Raw genomic sequence first — 18,576 nt, 5'->3', positions numbered from 1 at the left:
CATCCACAGAACATTTTCCGTCTTGCAAAGCTGAAACTCTATACCCCTTAAACAATAACTCCCCATTTCATCCTTCCCTTGCTCCCAGCAACCATCATTCTACTTTCTATCTGTATGAATTTTTCTGCTCCTGGATGAAACACAATTTCCTCTAGGAAATTAAAACACAAATTCTTGGCCCTGATTCCCCAGCTCTCAGGTTCAGTCCATCTGGGGTGCAGCCTGAGACTCTGCATTGCAAACCAGCTCCCAGCTGATGTGGATGCTGTAGAGCCAGAGACAACCCTTCGTGAACATGGCTCTGGAGAATCCCAGGGTAAGCACCTAATACTAGGTTTTTGTCACATCTCCTGCAGCCCCTGAACACATTCGGAGTTCAGAAAATGCTGGTGATAGACGGGTTGATTACACTCAACTGTCCGTGGAAGGACAAGGCATAGGATCTCAATTCTGCTCATTGTAGTCTCCTGGGAGACTTAAAAAAAAAATTATGAATATCTAGGCCTCATTGTAGACAAATAAGCTAGAATCTCAGGGAGTGGAGGCTGGGCATTAGTGTTTATTGACACTTCCCAGGTGATTCTGTTGTGAAGCCAGGGTTGAGAATCACCAGGCTAAGGAAAGAGATTGGGGGAGGATGATCAGAAGAGGCAGTTGGAGGGGCACCTGGGTGGCTCAGTTGGTTAAGCATCTGACTCTTGGTTTCAGCTCAGGTCATGAACTCAGGGTCATGAGATGGAGCCCTGCATCAGGCTCTGTGCTCAGCACGGAGTCTGCTTGAGTTTCCCTCCCTCTGCACCTATCCCTGCTCGTGCACTTTCTTTCTCTCTCTAAAATAAATAAATAAATCTTAAAAAAAAAAAAAAAAAAGAGGCAGTTGGAAATTAGAAAGACAAACACTTCCAGGGTCGATACCCTTTGATTTTTGTAGAAACACCTTTGTGACCTCAGCGTGGAAATTATTATTTGCCCAACCCGGGAGGAGGGGAGACACACCTTCCGAGTGTAAAACCCATTCTCTAGGGACCAGTACTGTTTTCAGAGGTCTGGAGGGATGGGAAGAGCTATCAATACAGGAGCTGACCTCCTCCCAGCCAACTGCCCCCAGAGCCCTTGTTTCGGGACATCACCTCATATTTCCACGAGTGTACACAGTCATCTGCACGTGTGCACTGTGGCTCTCTCTTACGCTTGCTCAGATGAGCAGCCATTGCCGTATAGTTTTTGCGGCAATTTTGGAATAAGGGTCTTTTCTTTATTTATCGGTTAAAGTAGGGAAACTCTTGGTTAACATGCCGCACATCTCACTAAATTCAACCTAGCTAAGGCTTCATTCTGCAAAGGAATCTGCTTACCAAGTTCTTCCTACTCCGGATGAGCAAATCCTGGCCGCAGTAGTTATAGGTCAGTGCTACTCAAAGTGGGGTCTGCGGACCAGTGTCAACCACGACCTGGTACTGTTCTGCCACGAGATAGATACAGAATTTGAGACTCAATATTTAGGCACATGTATGGCAATCTGACAGTGAGGTGGCATCTCAGTGTGATCAGAAGACTTGTCTTGGTGAACAGGGAACTGACCAATTCAGGAATTATTGACCTGGGTGGCAAGTTGCATGTGGTGGGAGCTGGGATAAATGCAGTGGGGTAGGGCCACATGTTGGTCTGTGATTAAACTCAACTGCTCTTTCCCATTTGTGTATTCTAACAAGACTAAAATTTTGTCGTGAAATTTTTTTTTTGGCATTTCCTTGGTGACTACTGAAGTTGAGCTCCTTTGTTTATGTTTATTGGCCTTTTGTGTATCCTATTTTTTAAAAGGGGCTGTTCAAGTGTTTTGTCCATTTTTCTATTGGGTTTCTATTAGGTTCTCAATCTTTTTCCTACTGAAGAGTAGGAGTCATTTCACTACTCTGGATATTATTCTTTTCTTGGATATATGGAACTAAAAAAATGGATGGGATAGATGGAAGTAAAAATTTTAAAAAAGATTCTTCACCCAGATAGCTGAGAAGCAAGACTATGAGGATTAACCCTGTGGCCCTATTCATGATAATGCCTTGCAAATTTATTTTTTTAAGAGATTAGAGAGAAGAGTTAGGTACTTACACATAATATTCTCACTCAAGACTATTAAAGGTGCAAGAAAAAGATGTCCAGTTCAAGTAGTTTAAGCAAGAAAAGGAATAGATAGCTGCCAAAACTGGGATGGACTGAGGCATAGCTAGAGCCAGGTGTTTAAGGGGGCTCTCTCTCTCTTTCTCTCTCTCTCTCTCCATCTCTTGACCTGCATTTTCTATGTTGACTTTATTCTCTGGCATATTCTCTCTTTCTGTTGGAGAGAATGGCCCTCAGAAACGAGAGATGGTTCTTACTTGTCCTAGTTTGAGGGACACCTTGTGTCTCCCGAAGTCTATAAATTTTCCCAAAGGACTTTGGTGGGCCATGTTTGGATTATAAACCCACCAAGGGACCAGTCTGAGTTCCCCCATAATGGGGGGGAACAGAACTGTGAGCCTGAGATCCTACCAGAAAATGTTTGGATTTAAGGACAGTCAGTACCCAAAGGGAAGGAAGGGATACAGAATAGATCCACAAAAAAATAGATGTTCACTACTTCACCTATAGAGGTAAAGGGGAACCATGGAAAACTCAGGAATGAGGCTTAGTGATATGTGTGCATATGTTGGCAGAGGAGGAGGGAGGTTTAATGTGAAAGATGTATCTGGCATCACTGGGTGGTAGGAGCCGGAAGTGACTGGTGGCAAGGAAAAACAGCAGGTCCATGTACATTTCAAAATATGCTTCTCTCTTCATGACTCTCATTCATTTATTCATCCACTTAGTCACCCAATAAATATCTGTTGAGCACTAACCTTTTTACCAAACCTTCTCTCATAATGGTATTACTGTGATACATGCGACAGATATAGTCCCTAACATCATGGAACTAAATGTTCAGTTATTAAATATCTCAAAAGTATTCTTTTCTAAAAAAGGTAATGTAGCCTTATCACTATGCAGGGCATGAGCAAAACCAGTAGGCTGGGCCATGCTAAGAATTCCGAGGGCAGCAGTTTCTGTCAGTGATATCTTCCACCAGAGACTAAGGATGAGATAATCCCTGCTAATAGGTATGGAATTGATCTCTGAGCTTCCTGGCAGCTAAGACAAAAAGGGAAATCTGTTGAATTACCTCACTCTCATTGTCTGATGTCAATTCATCATGGAAAGGTTCCTTGGGTTCAATACTTGGAGGAATTTATTAAATGGGCCTATATAAAAAATATATTGAGTAACATCATAAGCTCTTGTCCCCTAACCTGACAGAATGACCAGGAGCTTCACACAGGTATTTCACACAGCAGTATTTTGTGCCTAGTCCCCCTTGGTTTCTCCCCAAATCAGCTTCAAACAACATGGAATCAGAATGACATCACATCTCTGGACATAAAATGCTCTTAGGGAAACCTTTTAAAAACTTCTTTCCGTTGCTTCTGTATCTTCTTCCATACCCCTATGGTTCCACGGGTATATCGGGATGTCCCTGAATTCTGACTATTTACTGACATATCTGTTCCCCTCATCTTCCCTCTCTACTAGATTTCCATTTCTTAAGGGCAGGTCCTATGCCTTTTAAAAGTCTGTATTCCCAATATCTATCACTATGTCCAGCCTAAGAGGGTGAGTGTAGTGGGAATGGAAGGAAGGAAGGAAGGAAGGAAGGAAGGAAGGAAGGAAGGAAGGAAGGAAGGAAGGAAAGGAAGGAAGGAAAAGAAGGAAGGGAAGGAAGGAAGGAAGAAAAGGAAGGAAGAGAGGAAAGGAAGGAAGGAAGAGAGGGAAGGAAGGAAGGAAGAGAGGAAAGGAAGGAAGAGAGGGAAGGAAGGAAGGAAGAGAAGGAGGGACGGATGGAGGGAGGAGAAAGTGAGAGGGAAAAAGGAAGAGAGAGAAAGAGGGTATCTCTCCAAGGAGGGGAAGGAGGAGAAACTCATCAAAGAGGTCCCCAGGTCAGGCTGAAAGAAGCCAGTTTGGTCTAATGGAGCATAGGCAGTGAGTAACACAAGGAGACTTGTGGGAAGGCTATTCAGGAAAGTGTAAAGAGCTAACGAGAAGACTAAATTAAAGATTGTTTTAACAAAACTTTAAGAACTTGACATGTTCAAAAAAAAAAAAAAAATCAATGCCCAGTGGGGATTTCCATCAATCAATTATGATAAAGAGATAAGGAAGTCCTATCTTTACCCACATCTTCTGTTGTCTCACCAAGGGGTGGTCCCTGGGGTTTGCTATTCAGGGACAGGCAAGGCCTGGGCCCATGGGCATGGTGATCCCAGTCTTTGTTCCCAGTAGGCTTGGACCATGTGTTTTAGGGTGGGGGAGATGAGCACCGTGGCATCACATATGACCAGGGCCATTTCCAGTCCTCTGTTGCCCTAGGCACACTCTGATTTTGATGGTCCCACCTTATGTCATGTCAAAAATATTAAAAGCACTCACATTATAGCAAAATTTATTTTTTCTATAAAGGAACTTCAAAAGATTTTTATGATTTTGCTTTTGAAATGATATGGCTCCAAGTAACTCATTTATTTTGTGATTAGTCATGGTTTCTCAGGTTTCACAGCTAATTGTGCATGGTAAAGCAAGAAAATCTAACCTACAAATTGCATTCAAATGCTGTAAAATTTGAATGCGTTCTACATTTAACAAGTAATGACGTTTGTATATATCAATTAAGCATTCACTCGTCTTTTTTTTTTTTTTAAAGATTTTATTTATTTATTTGACAGCGAGAGACACAGCGAGAGAGGGAACACAAGCAGGGGGAGTGGGAGAGGGAGAAGCAGGCTTCCCACTGAGCAGGGAGCCCGATGCGGGGCTCGACCCCAGGACCCTGGGATCATGACCTGAGCCGAAGGCAGACGCTTAACGACTGAGCCACCCAGGCGCCCCCACATTCACTCGTCTTTAGTTTGCACTTTGCTTTTAGTGTTTTGGAACCAACGATAGTTCGGATCTCAAGCATCTTTGTGAGCCCTTGTAAAGAATGTGGGCCCCAGGCACTGTGCCTGGAGTAGGATGTGGGTAAAATGGCCTCATATATGATGGGCTGGCATATCTCACATCAGGCTGGACAAACCTCTCTTTAGATGTCAGAGATTTGATGTTAAGAGAAGGACACAGTCATTTTGCTTTGAATTCAGGGCTCACAAATGCCTCCCCATCAGTTCAGGGCCTCATTAAAATGAAGGGGTGGTAAGTTTTATAGCCAACTGTCTTGTTCCAAAAGAGTTTTAGTGTGAGGACAGCAGCCTTAACATTATAGACCAGAGTTCACATCCTGGCTGTGCTCCAGGTAACTGAGTCCCATGAAAGAATCCTTTGAACCCCAAGGGGGACTTAGTTTCCTCATCTGTGAAATGGGGCCAATGCTAGAAATCCATCATCAGTCCTCTGGCTGTTTGGAGTTTCAAATGAGATAATCTACAAGAAAATTCTTTATTGAAAAATACCAGCTATTAAGACAGCTTAGGACAGCCATTCTTAATCCTGGCTTCAGGTGAGCATCACCACAGGGCCTTTTAAAAAGTAGTGAACTCTGGGTCCCACCTGAGACCAATTAAATTGGAATCACTGGGGATGGAGAGCAATTGTCTTTTTTTTTTTTTTAAAGGCAACCCCTTCTGGTAACTGTAATGTGCAGCCGATGTTGAAGACAGAGGTGCCCAGTGAGGACACCTGTGCCCAGGGCTGCAGCCGCTGTGCCCTAACCAGGCTCATCCTTTGGCAGGGGTTTGGCGTGCTTTGGCTGCCCAGCTTCTTGGCAGTTGGTTCTGTGAATTTGGCAGAGATCGTAGGGCTCACGGATACGTGTGCTTTCCTGGCACACGGCCAGGCTTTGCTTCCCAGGCCTGCAGTTGCATGGAGCCAGTGGATGTGGGCAGGGGGGATAGGCACCACTTCCTGGCCCTTCCCCAACGTATTGGTTTCCTAGGGCTGCCATAACAAATGACCACGAATGGGCGGCTGAAACAACAGAAATGGATTTTCCCACAGTTCTGGAGGCCGGAAATCTGAAACCAAGGTGTCAGCAGAGTTGGTTCCTTCTGGAGGCTCTGAGGGAGAATCTGGTCCACGCTCCTTTTCCAGTGTCTGGTGGCTCCGGAAATCCTTGGCATCCTTTGGCTTCTAGATGCATCGTTCTGATTTCTGCTTCCATCTTTCTATGACTCCCCTTGTGTCTCTGTCTTTAACCTCCCTCTTTTCTAGGATAAGGACACCAGTCATCATATTTAGCACCTACCCTAAGTGCAGGATAATCTCATTCCAAGAATCTTCATTATGCCTGCAAGATCTTATTTCCAAATACAGTCCCGTTCACAGGTACCAGGGTTTAGGACTTGGATATATCTTTTGAGGGGTGGGGGAGGACACTACTCAACCTACTATACCCCAAAAAACAGCATAAAACAAAGAAGCCCTCATGGGTCATCCTCCAGCTCTCTCTTCCCACCAGGTGCCAGCTGAATGGAGAGCACCATGCGGTCTTAGAAGAGGGCGGGGCCACAAGATGCAAGGAGCCTGGATCCCTGCATGACTGTGAACTGTGATGTATGGGAGGAAGTTTTATGTACTAAGCCACTGCGATTTTGAGTTACCACAGTTAGCCCCTCCTGACTGACAAGCAAATTCTGACAGTCTTCCAATAAATTTATTTTCTGCCCAAGCCAGCCTGTGAAACTAAGCCCATCTGTAGACACTGAGCTTCCATCGTTGAAACCAAGAATCCCTATGGCTACATCCTCCCACCTGCCTCTCCTGAATCCTCCAGCCGAACGCTGCTCACTGTGAGCATGGGAAAGCACCTTGGAGACCATCTATTCCAAAGCTCACTTCAGTGATGAGAAAATTGAGACCCAGAGCCAAGGCTCAGTCGTGAAGGCAGGACTCAACTTCACCCCCCTGTGTTAGTTTCTGGGGGCCGCTGTATAAACTCTGTGGCTTAAAGCAATAGAAATGTGTTCACAGCTCTGGGGACCAAGTGTGAGCAGGGCCATGTTCCCTCTGAGGGCTCTAAGGGAGAAGGCTTCCTGGCCTCTTCCATCTGTTGGTGGCTCCAGGTGTCCCTTGGTTCATGGCTGCATCGGTCCAATCTGCCTCTGTCCCCGCATGGCCTGGCCTTTTCCTCTGTTTCTCCTCTTTGTATTTTCTCCCCTCTTTATAAGGATACTTGTCATTGGATTTAGGGTCCACCCAGTGAATCCAGGCTGATCTCATCCTGACCTCCTTAATGTCATTATATCTGCAAAGACCCTTTTTCCCAAATAAGATCACATTCGCTGATATGGGGAGTGAAGACTTGGACATATCTTTCTGGGGGTTAGAACCCAGCCTATTACTCAGCCTAGAGGCAGATGTCCTTTCAACCATCATCTTCTTAGCCTTTTCTCCAATTTTCGTGTTTCTCATCAGTGTACTAACTGCGCGTGGTGTGGGAAATATGAAGGACACTACCCAAGGTGCGCTAAATTAGTATTTCCATCAGGAGGGAGTAAGAACTTATTTTATATCTAAAATCGGGGTTTGGTGCCTGGCTTACCAGAAACCCCCATTCTCAGTGGACGTGAGTGAGTCTTGTATTGACCGCCCACCAGCCGTTGCTATCGTCTGTGTTATTTCACTTGGCTCTCAAAATCACCAGCAGGAGGGCTGCCACCACCGTTTTTACACACAGGAAAATCAAGAATGAAATCTTTCGCCCAGCAGACCCGAAGACAACAGTTTGAGTGCAAGTTTATTTGGAGAGTGCTTCCAGAAAGAACCGGGAAGAGAGAGGAGCCATGAGATGGGGAGGGGAAGGTGCCAACACAAGACGCGCTAATGGGCAGGTTAGTGCTGCAGGCAGCTGGGCTTCCGTCCGACTGGGGACCTCTGAGCCACCGTGCGGAGCCCGAGTCCGAGCGGTGAAGAAGCTCTACTCCTTCTCCCCCGACTCCCATCTGATACCGGTCTAGGGCTATTTCCAAAATGATGTCTCCCTGGCTCTTCCAGCCTGCAGAATAAGCTCTGGTGGCTGGAGAAAGCCTCAGACCAAAGGTTGCAGGTGCTTTTAATAGGATGCCATGGGTGCCCAAGGACACAAGGGCTGGGGGACCAGGCTGGAGCACAGATGCTGTTTGCCCCCAAAGCCTTTGCTCCTTCCCCCATGTTCCTCGCACCAACTTGGGGACAGACGTGTGGCCCCATGCCTGCTCTGCAACCAGTTCTTACTGAAATCCCCTGCTGTTTGCAAGACTTCCTGAAGCCTAAAGGCTTTGAGATCAAGTCCAGAAGATTCTTCCCTTGGATGCTTCTGCTGTGTGTGTTTTGTGTGATGGGTTCTGTGTGACCCAGTGACATGCATCATACTTGAAATATTTCCACTGCTGACAAAATAAATCAGCTTTCCCCGCCGTAGCGCTCAGCTTATTAGGGGAAAATGGAAAGGGGGCATTAAATATTAATGCTGCATATTTTCTTCTCTCTTGGCACCTTCTCTGCCACTGATCACTGCCCAGCCAGCACAGCCTTCTGTCTGTTTTCTCCTGATGATGGTAGGGGACAGAAGGGCCCTTTGACAAGGCAGGGAGGGACAAGAGTGTAAAATGGGCTCCAACTGGTTCTCTAGGTTCCGGCTTTGGAACGTCCCTGTCTCCGCCAGATGCCAAAGATGCACCAGGAAGCTTCTTCTCCAGTGGGAAGCTTGCCACTCTGCTAGTTTAGCTTGGAAGCATTCACAGTACAGAGAAAGCACTTTCTCGAAGGAAAGGTGGTTTCTGATGAAGCAGGCTGGAGAAATGAACCTCAGAGAAGCAGTCGATAACCTGAGCTAACAGACTGAGGAGACCACTGGCTTTGCCCCTTGGGGGTTCCTTTTCAGCAAACATTCATAAAGGCACCCTCACTGGTTAGGCCAGGCCACCGAGGAGGGGTGTGTAGGCAGCTTCTAGGCCTCGGAAAGAAATTCTCCCAGGGATATGGGTGTTTCACGCGGCGAATTTGCGGAAACCTCTGTGCAGAAATAAAAAAAACGAATTCTTCAGAGGAACCCTTTTAGAATGCTGGGATGGCGGATTTCTTAGGATTCTTTTTTTCAATTAATTTTTCATTACACAAGTAATGCATTAATCCAATTAAATCATTACACATAAGGCGAGAACAATGTTCCCACTCGCCTTGCTTGGTCCCAGTGCCCTCCCCCGACTGCTGCCGTAGCATTGGAAGGATCGCAGCAAAGGGTCAAGGGGAGGAGCGCGGAGGTTTGTATGTCTGCTTGCTCATTTTTGATGCTTCTTCTCAAAAAAGCTTCCATTAATTGCAGGTGAAATCTGCGGTGATTTGGCCTTGTGACTGCTCTCTCTTGTCCCTAGATGGCCTCCCTCCTCCACTCACGCCATTTACCCACAGGTCCATTACATCTCATCCAGTGACCATTTCAGTCCTCGGTGCCAGAGCCCAGGAGGCTTTGAGGGCTCTGTGTCCTATGGCACCAGCAGAACCAGCCTGGCTTTCAACACTTCCCACAACGTCCCTCCCGGCTCCCTCCTTGTCTCCCTGGTCCCCAGTCCTCCTGTGTCTAGCTGGGGGTCCTCCCCTCTGGGGCAGCTGACATCACTTCAAGGCTGGGTGATCTCTGACCCTTTGCCCCTTCTGTTCCTTTCTCCTTCCTTCCCTCTTGGTCATGCTCTTATTTCAAGACAGCACGTCCTCTGGAAGCTTCCTCTTGTCCGTGCTGGTGCCCTGGGCCTTTCTTCCCAGGACTCAACAGCAGTTAGTTTCATTTTCTCTCCAGCCACAGAGAGTCTTTGAGGTCTGGGTCCGTGCTTCAGTCATCCACATCATCAGCGCTGTCGGGGAGATCTCCTATTTCCCAGGCTGGGGTCCCTGGTACTTCACGCCAGGCCTCTTACTTCACCCCATTCCCCTTCGTGGCTAAGGATCTCGGACTGGGGGAGGTTGTGTCCCTTGTCGAAAGTCCTGTAGCTGGTACAGGTCAGAGGCGGGATTCAAACCCGGGGCGGACTTCCAAGGGCATGAATGATAAGGATAAATGGGTGACGTGCACCTGCTGATGTACTTCCCCTAATTTTGCTTAACCAGTGACCCTTTTCCTAGAAGCCCCATATCCGAATCCATGGAGGATTCCTAGGGGGTGAGTCCTGGAGTCTGTGGCTCTCTCTGCCCCCTCTCTGCCCAGGCCCCTGGCGAGCTAAGATATGGCAGGGTCGTGGGGGGTGTAGGCCTCCAGGGAGCCGGCAAAGCTGTCAGCAGTTTAGGTTAAATGAGCGTCCAAAGGCCAGCGCTGCAGGGAGATCATGGGAAGACATTATCCACGGTTGTTTACAAGTGAGAGTGAGAAACTCCTTAGTGGCTTTCTTGAGGAGGGAAGACATGTCCCTTGAGGGAAAATTAGGCAAATTGTGCGCCTGTTTGGGCCACACGGGCTCAAATCCTCACCTGGGAAATTAACTTGTCACCGACCTGGCTGTCACTTGGGCTCTTTTCATGGCCTCCATGTTTCAGCATCATTGCAGCCCAGGGGAGATGCGGTGCACGAGTCCTCACACCTCAGCACTTGCACGGGGGGCGAGGGGGCTTCATGTAGGGTGTTTTTCAGGCTGGCTGGAATGTTCCAGCTATTCCCACAAAGGATAATGGTAATCTGTCCCCTCTCCCGCACCTGTCAAAACTCCGTGAGCTCCCCTCCACTGAGTTGCTCTCTATCGTGTTCCGCCGCCCCTGCTCGGAAGAACATGCTGTAACAGAGCATAAGGGTCCCTGGTTCCGAGACAATTCACAGATGACATGTGAAAAAATGGCTCAATGGTCAAGTAAACGTGGAGAACACTATTGCAAGTGTCTTGCTGGGGGACTTCTCAGAACCTTCAATATGCTAATGTGTTGAATAACTCTCCTAGAGGGGGATGACATCACTTCCCCAAAATCTTTTTTTAGAGTAAAACATCTGTTTCCAGAGAGGAGTAGTCCATTCCTCACACTGTGACACTGGAGTGGAGAAAGAATGAGAACCCTAGAGCAGATTAGAGGGGGTGAGGACTTCTTCTTCCCCTCCCTACTGCTGCATATGCTCTGGGCCTCTGTTTTCTCATCTCAAAGCATGGGGGATGGAATATCTTCAAGGAATTGTCAAGAGGAGTAAGTGAGATTGGTTCTTGGTGACTAGTGGGAGCATGACCGACATTGGATGCCTCTTCCTTCCACGCAGACCCAACATGGTACCCTGTACCACTGCACTTCTCTCAAAGCAGGCTCTAAGGCTGACCTGCATGATAGCTATTTTCATATGCATTTTGTTTCCTTCTCACACAAGACTGTGAGCCGCATGAGGGCCGAGGCTCTATCTTTGTTCTGTCAGTCCCTTTATGTGTCGGCAAGGTGACTGACTCGCAGAAGGTGCTTGACATGTGGTAATTACATTCATATCAAGTCTTGTCACTTCTTCAGTTATGTGGGATCACAAGAGTCTACAGATCTCTTAGAGAATCTGCAGTGTGGGATCGAGCTTATACATGAATAAATGACCTGAGGAGGGGTAAGTGGGTCCTCTTTTACTTCCAAATTCGTGAAACTTTGCTGTGCATAGGTACATTTTAAACACTTTCTAATTTGGAAGAGAGTCTTTTTGTTCTATTTAGGCCTTCAACTGATTGAACGAGGCCCACCCATATGAGGGTGGGCAATATGCTTATTCTGACTAATGATTTAAATGTTAATCTCATCCCCAACCACCCCAGAAACATCCAGAATCCTGTTTAATCAAATATCTGGACACCCCATGGCCAATCAAGTGGTCACATAAAATTAACCATCAAAACCTCCTAGTTGCCAGATTCAATCTTGATCCGTCAACCTTATTCTGCCTATCTCAAGCAAAATGCCATTTTCGCATCACTGAAACTTCTGCGTCTTCTGTCCCCTTCCCCAGGTCCCTGAGACTTACCTTCTCCTCAGTCCGCAATAGAGTCCAGGGGTTACGAGCTTGTGATGTGGAGCCTGGTTTTAAATCCTGGCTCCTTTGTTTGATAGTGTTTAACCTTGAACCTCGGTCTCACTGTCTGAAAAATGAGTCTAGTTAATATTTGTGGTTGAGAAGTTCTTGGTGCTAGGCCTGAAATACTCTAAGAATGGCTGCTGGGTCTTAGGGGCCTGGCCTGGGGGTCTCTACCCTGTCTCCTTTTAAATAACCATGTTCCCCAGAGCTCTCTTTTCTTTTTTATTCCGGCCTCCCTTGCTTTGAGAATGCCCACTCAGCTGGCTGAGCACCACCTGGTTTCCTATATAACCCGTGTACATGAAACTTCTATAAATCTCAGATCATTATTGGTGGCCGATAATATCCCGGTTTAGAAACTCATGGAAACTTGTATCCAAAGCCATCAAATGACTTGTAAAACAAATGGTTAACCTTCTCCCTTGCAAAAACCCAAACTTACAATAAAACTTTTATCTGACGTCGAAAAACACAATTTCTGTTTCAACTTACCCTCCCGTTCCCTGCCCCCGGCCCACCCCCCCACGTCCCCAACAGAAATCTCTTCAGGGAGAGAATTTCAGATAGTGTCATAGATTTCGATCTAAGAGGAAAAATACTAGTCCGGTTCCTCCTGGCCGAAGAGTGTTTCCAAAAGGTCTGAAGGCATCACCGTCTCGTCTTCCAAATCATGGATCATCCTCCAAAGCATTTAACTGCAATCAGGTTTTGAGTTTTGAAATGTTGCCTGAGTTCCCTTACTTCCTATAAAGAAACAAGAAACCAAAAGCGAGTGCACGCACACATATATTCCAGGAGAGTTGGCGCTTCTTACTGTGAGCCACTTATCGTGATCCAAAAGATTTACTCAGAGGCATAATTAATTGGAACTTATTTCAGTGGAACTTTTCCCCCTTCATCTCATTACAGAAACAAAGGAAGATTACAGGCCAGGGGATCCATGAGGTTTCAAGAGAGCCTCACTGATGAATGAAGTTGGATGGAGTTGACACACGGTCGGAGATGGTTAACATCCAGAAATTCTTACAAAGACACAGCAATTCCTTCCCATTAATCCCGCCTTGCCTCTTTGATCTTGAGTGGGACCATGGCTGCGAGTTAAGTGCAAAGCCCCCGTGCCATCAAAGAACCCCAACGACCTTGCCCCGCAGAAGGGTTCCTCAAGAACACGGAGGATTAAAAATGGCAACGGCAGTAATAACAAAAACAAAAACAAACCAACGAAACCAAAGTTCAGAAAAATGTGAACAAACAGAGAGTCTTTCAGGATGACGTTTGAGCTGGTGTGTTGTAAAATCTGCCATCTGTGCATGTAAGAACCAGTGTGTCCCTGTAAATTCATCACCCAGCCGACATGGAAATGGACCAGGTTGGGCCAGGTTGGGTCTCAGTTGACCCTTTTTGTAAGGTGAGTCATTAAATGAAGGAGAGATTTGGACGAGATGCAGTTCGGGAGGCACTCGAAGGATTTTTTTGGTAGATGACCTACCAATTTTCCCTTTGTGCTCTGTTTTTCTTACAGTCCGTAAAGCTTTCTGGGGCCCTCAGAACTCCAGCAAGGAAGGCTGTGGAAGTTTAAGAGCCCCAACATTTGTGGCAATGATTTGAGATGCCCCAAAATGAGAAGGGGCTCAGGGGACCGACACTCTCATTTGTATCCTCTTTGGACCCAACAGACTGAGCCCCAAATCTTTTTAACATTCTTTTAACTCTGAAAGTGGCTGCGGGCCATGAAACATTCCTTTAATTCTGGAAATGGGGAGGGGTGGGGGGGGGACTACGGCTGTAGAATAAGGATGTTATCACCCCGGCACGGCTGGTGGTCAGGCTTCATGCTCAAAATTGTCCAATTAAAGAAATAAAAAAAATGTAAGCTCTGTCGGGAAAAAATGCAAATAAGGTGGCTCGGGGTTAAGATTTTGAGTGGTTTGCTGGTTAAAATTATGCTCTTGTTTATGGGGGAAATGGATTTTTTAAAAAATCTATATACAGTTGGGTGAATTAGCCAACCATCTATTATGTTATTGAATAACAACGTAATCCATCATAACGGCGGCGAGGCAGGCCAAAGCCATCCCAGATTCAGGGGACTCCTGCTCTTTCACTCTTTCTACTTTAGCTGTTGGAAAAACAAGAGTTTGGGGGAGTTGTCTCTTTTGCTCTTTTTGTTTGTTTCTGAAGGTGATGTCTCACGGTGCTTTCTTGCAACTTTTCATTTTGAGGGGCTGGGGTGGGGCTGCAGGAGCTGAGGCAGCTGTCTGTTTGTGTGCCTGCCCCAGGCACGTCCCGAAAGGCTATTTACAGCGGATGCTACAGTGCACCCCCCCCGGGGCCCCTCTTTAGAACTGGGGTGCTTATTCGCTCAGCTGCTGGCAGTGGGCGGCTGCTGGAGGCTCACAACTGAAAACTGCCCTCAGTCAAAGCGAGCTGCCGTGTTTGACTGTATGCTCCATGCCTGTGCGTCCTGTGTGCCATGGCTGGTCCATGGCAGGGGGAGGAGGGATGAAACCTCAGCCTCCTGCCTGGATCCAGAGCCACACTGGGACCCGTCCCAGGTCCAGAGCCTCAGCTCAGCTCCTTCTCCCTCCGAGCCGGCGCTCGCCGCTTCTCTCGCAGCCCTTCTGGGAGGACGGAGGGGCATGCCCCTGCCCCCGGAACCCTCCTGCAGGTGCATCTCCCAGTGTCGGTCCAGGAAGACTGCCCACTGACCAAATGTCGCCTCTTCATTTCAAGCGGGCGGTAACCGAGATCGGGCGAACGCATCGCAGAGCGGCTGTTGTGTGATCACAAAGGAGTCTGATTCGACACAGTCACCGACGTTTCTGGAAACAGGGCTGGTTTCCTCAGGACCATCCCCCCTCCCAGAGCGCTGACGGTGGCCAAGCAACCTCAGGGGGTTCAGGACATGGGAGCGTTTCCACCCGTGGGGCCTGTCATCCTGCCTCAAATTCTACCTTTTTGCTCCTCATTTCTTTTCACCCGAGGGCTTTTCGGGTTTTCAGAGGCTCCTGTTGCAAATCCCTTAAAGATGCAGCGCGGTTCTGTGGGGAGAACCCACGTTCAAGGCCCAGCTCTGCCAATTACGAGCTGTGTGATCTTAGAGCTGACAAAGCACACCTGTCTGAGTGTCAGGAGGCGGGTGTCAGGCCTGTCATCTGCCCGCCTAACATGGCAGTTGTGGGGTCTGAGGAGATGCTGTGTGGGGCACCAGCGCGGGCAGGGGGAGAAGCCCAAGCTGGGGTGGGGGGGATAGGGCCTCTACGTGTCAGGGAGCTTCTTGGCTGACCTTAGCAACCGGGAACAGCCAGTCTCTCCAAAGAGGGGCTTGGAGGAGAAATTAGAAGGGGCCCTGGGCAGAACCTCTGCTTTGGGGCTCAGGAGGACTCGAGTTCAAATCTCACCTCTACCACCCACGTGGGCAAATCACTTAGGCTTTCTCTGCTTCAGTTTCTCTATTCATATAATAGTAGGATTCTTTATGAAGAGGAAATGAAGACATTTAGACACAGTGTCCAGAACAAACTTTATGAACTGGAGAAATGCTAGCTTTTAGGAGTGGCAGAGTGGAGGGGACTCCTAGCTCTGCGACGTGGGGCGAAAAATGTAATAACTCTCTCAGAGACTCAGCTTGCTTATCTGTAAAATGCAGTCATACCACCTATTTTATGTGGTGTTTTGGAAGCAAAAGCGAATGCATGCTGGGACGCCTGGGTGGTGCAGCCGGTTAAGCGTCGGACTCTTGGTTTTGGCTCAGGTCATGATCTTAGGGTTGTGAGATCGAGCCCTGCATCAGGCTCCAAGCTCGTGTAGAGTCTGCTTGAGGTTCTCTCTCTCTCTCTCTCTCTCCCTCTGTCCCTCCCGCTAGGGTACTCTCTCTCAATTTCTCTAAAAATAAATAAATAAATAAATAAACAAACAAATAAATCTTTAAAAAAGAGAGAGAGAATGTATGCAAAGGGCCTGGTACTAACAGAAGCTCAGTAGTTACTATTATTGTTATTTTGAGCAGGTTTATCTTTTTATTGAGGGTATCAAATACATGGCAGCTACACGATGGGCCAACGGAGAAGTTATATAGATTGTTCTGTAGAGACAGCCCCGGACGGAACGGTCCCAGCTTTCTCATTGATGATGGGAAGCTCCCCAGTGTCTCCGCCTGCCAAGTTATTTGTTATTTGTTTCCTAGCAGGAAATAATACAGGGAACTTGGCCACCGTAGGCTGGAGTCTCACTGTTTTCTGGGAATCACCTGATGCCAGGATCTGCAACCTGAGAGCCTGGTCCAGAACAGGGAGCCCTGCCAGGCCCACAGACAAAGGCTCCTTTGGTCCCTCAACTGGCATTATCCACTGCCTTGGTGGGGTGTCTGCTGATGGGTGTTCAGGTGTCATGTGACCATCCCTACTTAGAGATCTTCAGATAGAGACTTGGGCCATTTCTGGGCATCCATGACTTTGTGAGCATTTAAGAAAAATTACATTCTCACTATAAAATACCTCAACAGATTGAATAAATACCAAAGAAATCTGCCTTCCTCTAAGAGAGGAAGCCAGTGGTGGGGTGCCATAGAGAGAGCATGGGGCTGGGTCTCTCTCTGGTGACTTGGGCCCAGGGATTGCTGACTGCAGGGAAAAGAAGCTCTTTCCATTTAGCTCAGATAAAAAGCAGGGGTGGGTCCTATCATGAGTATTGAGGGGCAGCTCTTAGGACCCCGTTGCAGGAAGCTCAGCCTGGCATCAGAGCAAGTGGGAAGTCACCACCTCTCTCGGGCCCCTTGGGCAGCCTGTTTCCACAACTCCTCAGATACCTGCCCCACTCACCTCCCCACAGAAGACGACTTCCCCTGCCAGGCCTACTTTCTGCTCCTCCTCGCTTCGTTTGCCCAGGGCTTTGGCTGACCTTGGCAATGATTCCAGACTTGACACGCTCAGCTCCTCACCGCTCAGTGACATAGTAGAGACCAACGATCACTTCATTTAAATACCGAGGAGAGAGAATCTGATTGGTTTAACTTGAGTCAGGTGTCATCAGCTCCTGGTTCAATCAGCTGTGATCAGGGGAAGGGGTCCCATCATGATGCCATAGCAGACTCTCTAGTAAGGGGATGTAGCTGGTAAAGAAATCACGAATATTTGGAACACTTGGTTAAGCTTTCTGGGTCTTACTTTCCTTAACTGTAAAAGAACACTAATTATTATTATATGGGTCATGAAGCATCAGATTAAATTATTTTGCATATGGAAACCAGTTGACCTCCACAGCCCCACTTCTGTACCTGTTCAGTCATCTGTGGGCACATAATGATAACCCTAACCCCCAGCTCATCAGCTAAAGGAAGTCCATTCTTCAAGGAAGTTCTCTAGGCTATTTCTGGGAACCCTGAGGAACACGTGTACGTTCTACAAGTCTACCCAAGGGCACTGGGCGCTACCCAGGTGGTGGGTTGTCATCCTTCCCAGCCTCCTTGTTCTGCATTATTGCTTCTTTTGAGCACGCTGGGCATCTGTTAGCATCCTCTTTTCCAGGCTGTTGACATTCAACCTTGTATATCTTTATCCCTAAAATGGATGTGAGTTCCTTCCTTCTGTCCCCAAAGCATAGCTTAAAGAGAATGGAGATGATATTTACAATCCCCCAGCTTTATTGAATTATGGTTGACAAATAAAACTTATATATATGTAAGTTGTACAACATGATTTTTTTTTAAATGGAAATGATGTAACTTCACTGGATGTTTGAGGACAACAGAATTTAACAAAAAGACAAAGCTTGGCCTTGTGTAGCTTCTACTGGGCCTTCATGGGACCGGAGGACCCAAAAGGTACTCTGAGGACATTTTTGCTGAGGGGTTCAGGCCACTCTCAGGGAGAGGAAGAGCTCCATCCCATCTAGCCCCCGGTGCCCCTGATTCCTTTGCCAGGATTCAGCCCAACTCCCAGGAAGCCTGACAGTGGGAACCTCCGTTACCTTTGGAGGAAATGCCCACTCCCACCTGTCAGGTTGCTGTCGGACCCAATCGCAATCACCACAGACCTTTCTGGCTTCACCAAGTCTGGCTTCTTCAGTTTAAAAAGCCCCACAGGAGCAACTCAACAGGCTGGGCCCAGTTTTGGGGGCCAAGACTGCCTCTCCCTTCTTGCGGGGGTAGATCTTGGCATTCGATCACTTGTGAGCTCATTTTTGGTCAAAAAAACAAACTAATCTCCCAAGAATATACAGTGATTTTTCAAGCATTGGACACTGAAGTTCCAAGTTTTACAGAAAAAGAATTTCTGACTTTGGGATTCATCTGGAGAGTCTCCAGCTGACATTTGTAAATGGTATACATTAGGATGAGAACTAGCCTTACCAGTAGGACCAAACAGTCTCAGTGATGTGGCCCTTTCTTAAACAAAGGGAGTGTCTGTTCCAAAGACAAATTCATTTTTCCCCTTCATAAACTACAGAGACTGTCCGACATTCCCAAAATGGCTGCTTTCCAACCTCAAATATTTAAAGCCCCAGTCTCTTCCAAGCGCCTTGTT

General features: G+C 47.3%; 1 long non-coding RNA gene across 13 annotated transcripts in view; it reads left to right on the top strand.

The window, feature by feature from the left end:
- Positions 1-18,576, top strand: part of LOC118521048 (uncharacterized) — a 119,044-nt gene that overhangs the window by 74,100 nt on the left and 26,368 nt on the right. For 3 of the 13 annotated variants that reach the window (XR_013449627.1, XR_013449628.1, XR_013449622.1), the window contains one exon: positions 12,962-13,809. The exons of 7 other annotated variants lie outside the window; for them this stretch is intronic. This is a non-coding gene — a long non-coding RNA (uncharacterized LOC118521048). Of the gene's footprint in view, positions 1-12,961; positions 13,810-14,785; positions 18,475-18,576 lie in introns of those variants that run through there. 3 more of the 13 variants (XR_004909947.2, XR_004909950.2, XR_004909949.2) reach the window with 2 other exon arrangements.

Source organism: Halichoerus grypus, chromosome 7 (assembly GCF_964656455.1).
Source record: "Halichoerus grypus chromosome 7, mHalGry1.hap1.1, whole genome shotgun sequence".
Lineage (NCBI taxonomy): Eukaryota > Metazoa > Chordata > Mammalia > Carnivora > Phocidae > Halichoerus > Halichoerus grypus.
The sequence above is the reverse complement of the archived record's forward strand: the minus strand, read 5'-3'. Positions and strand labels throughout refer to the sequence as shown.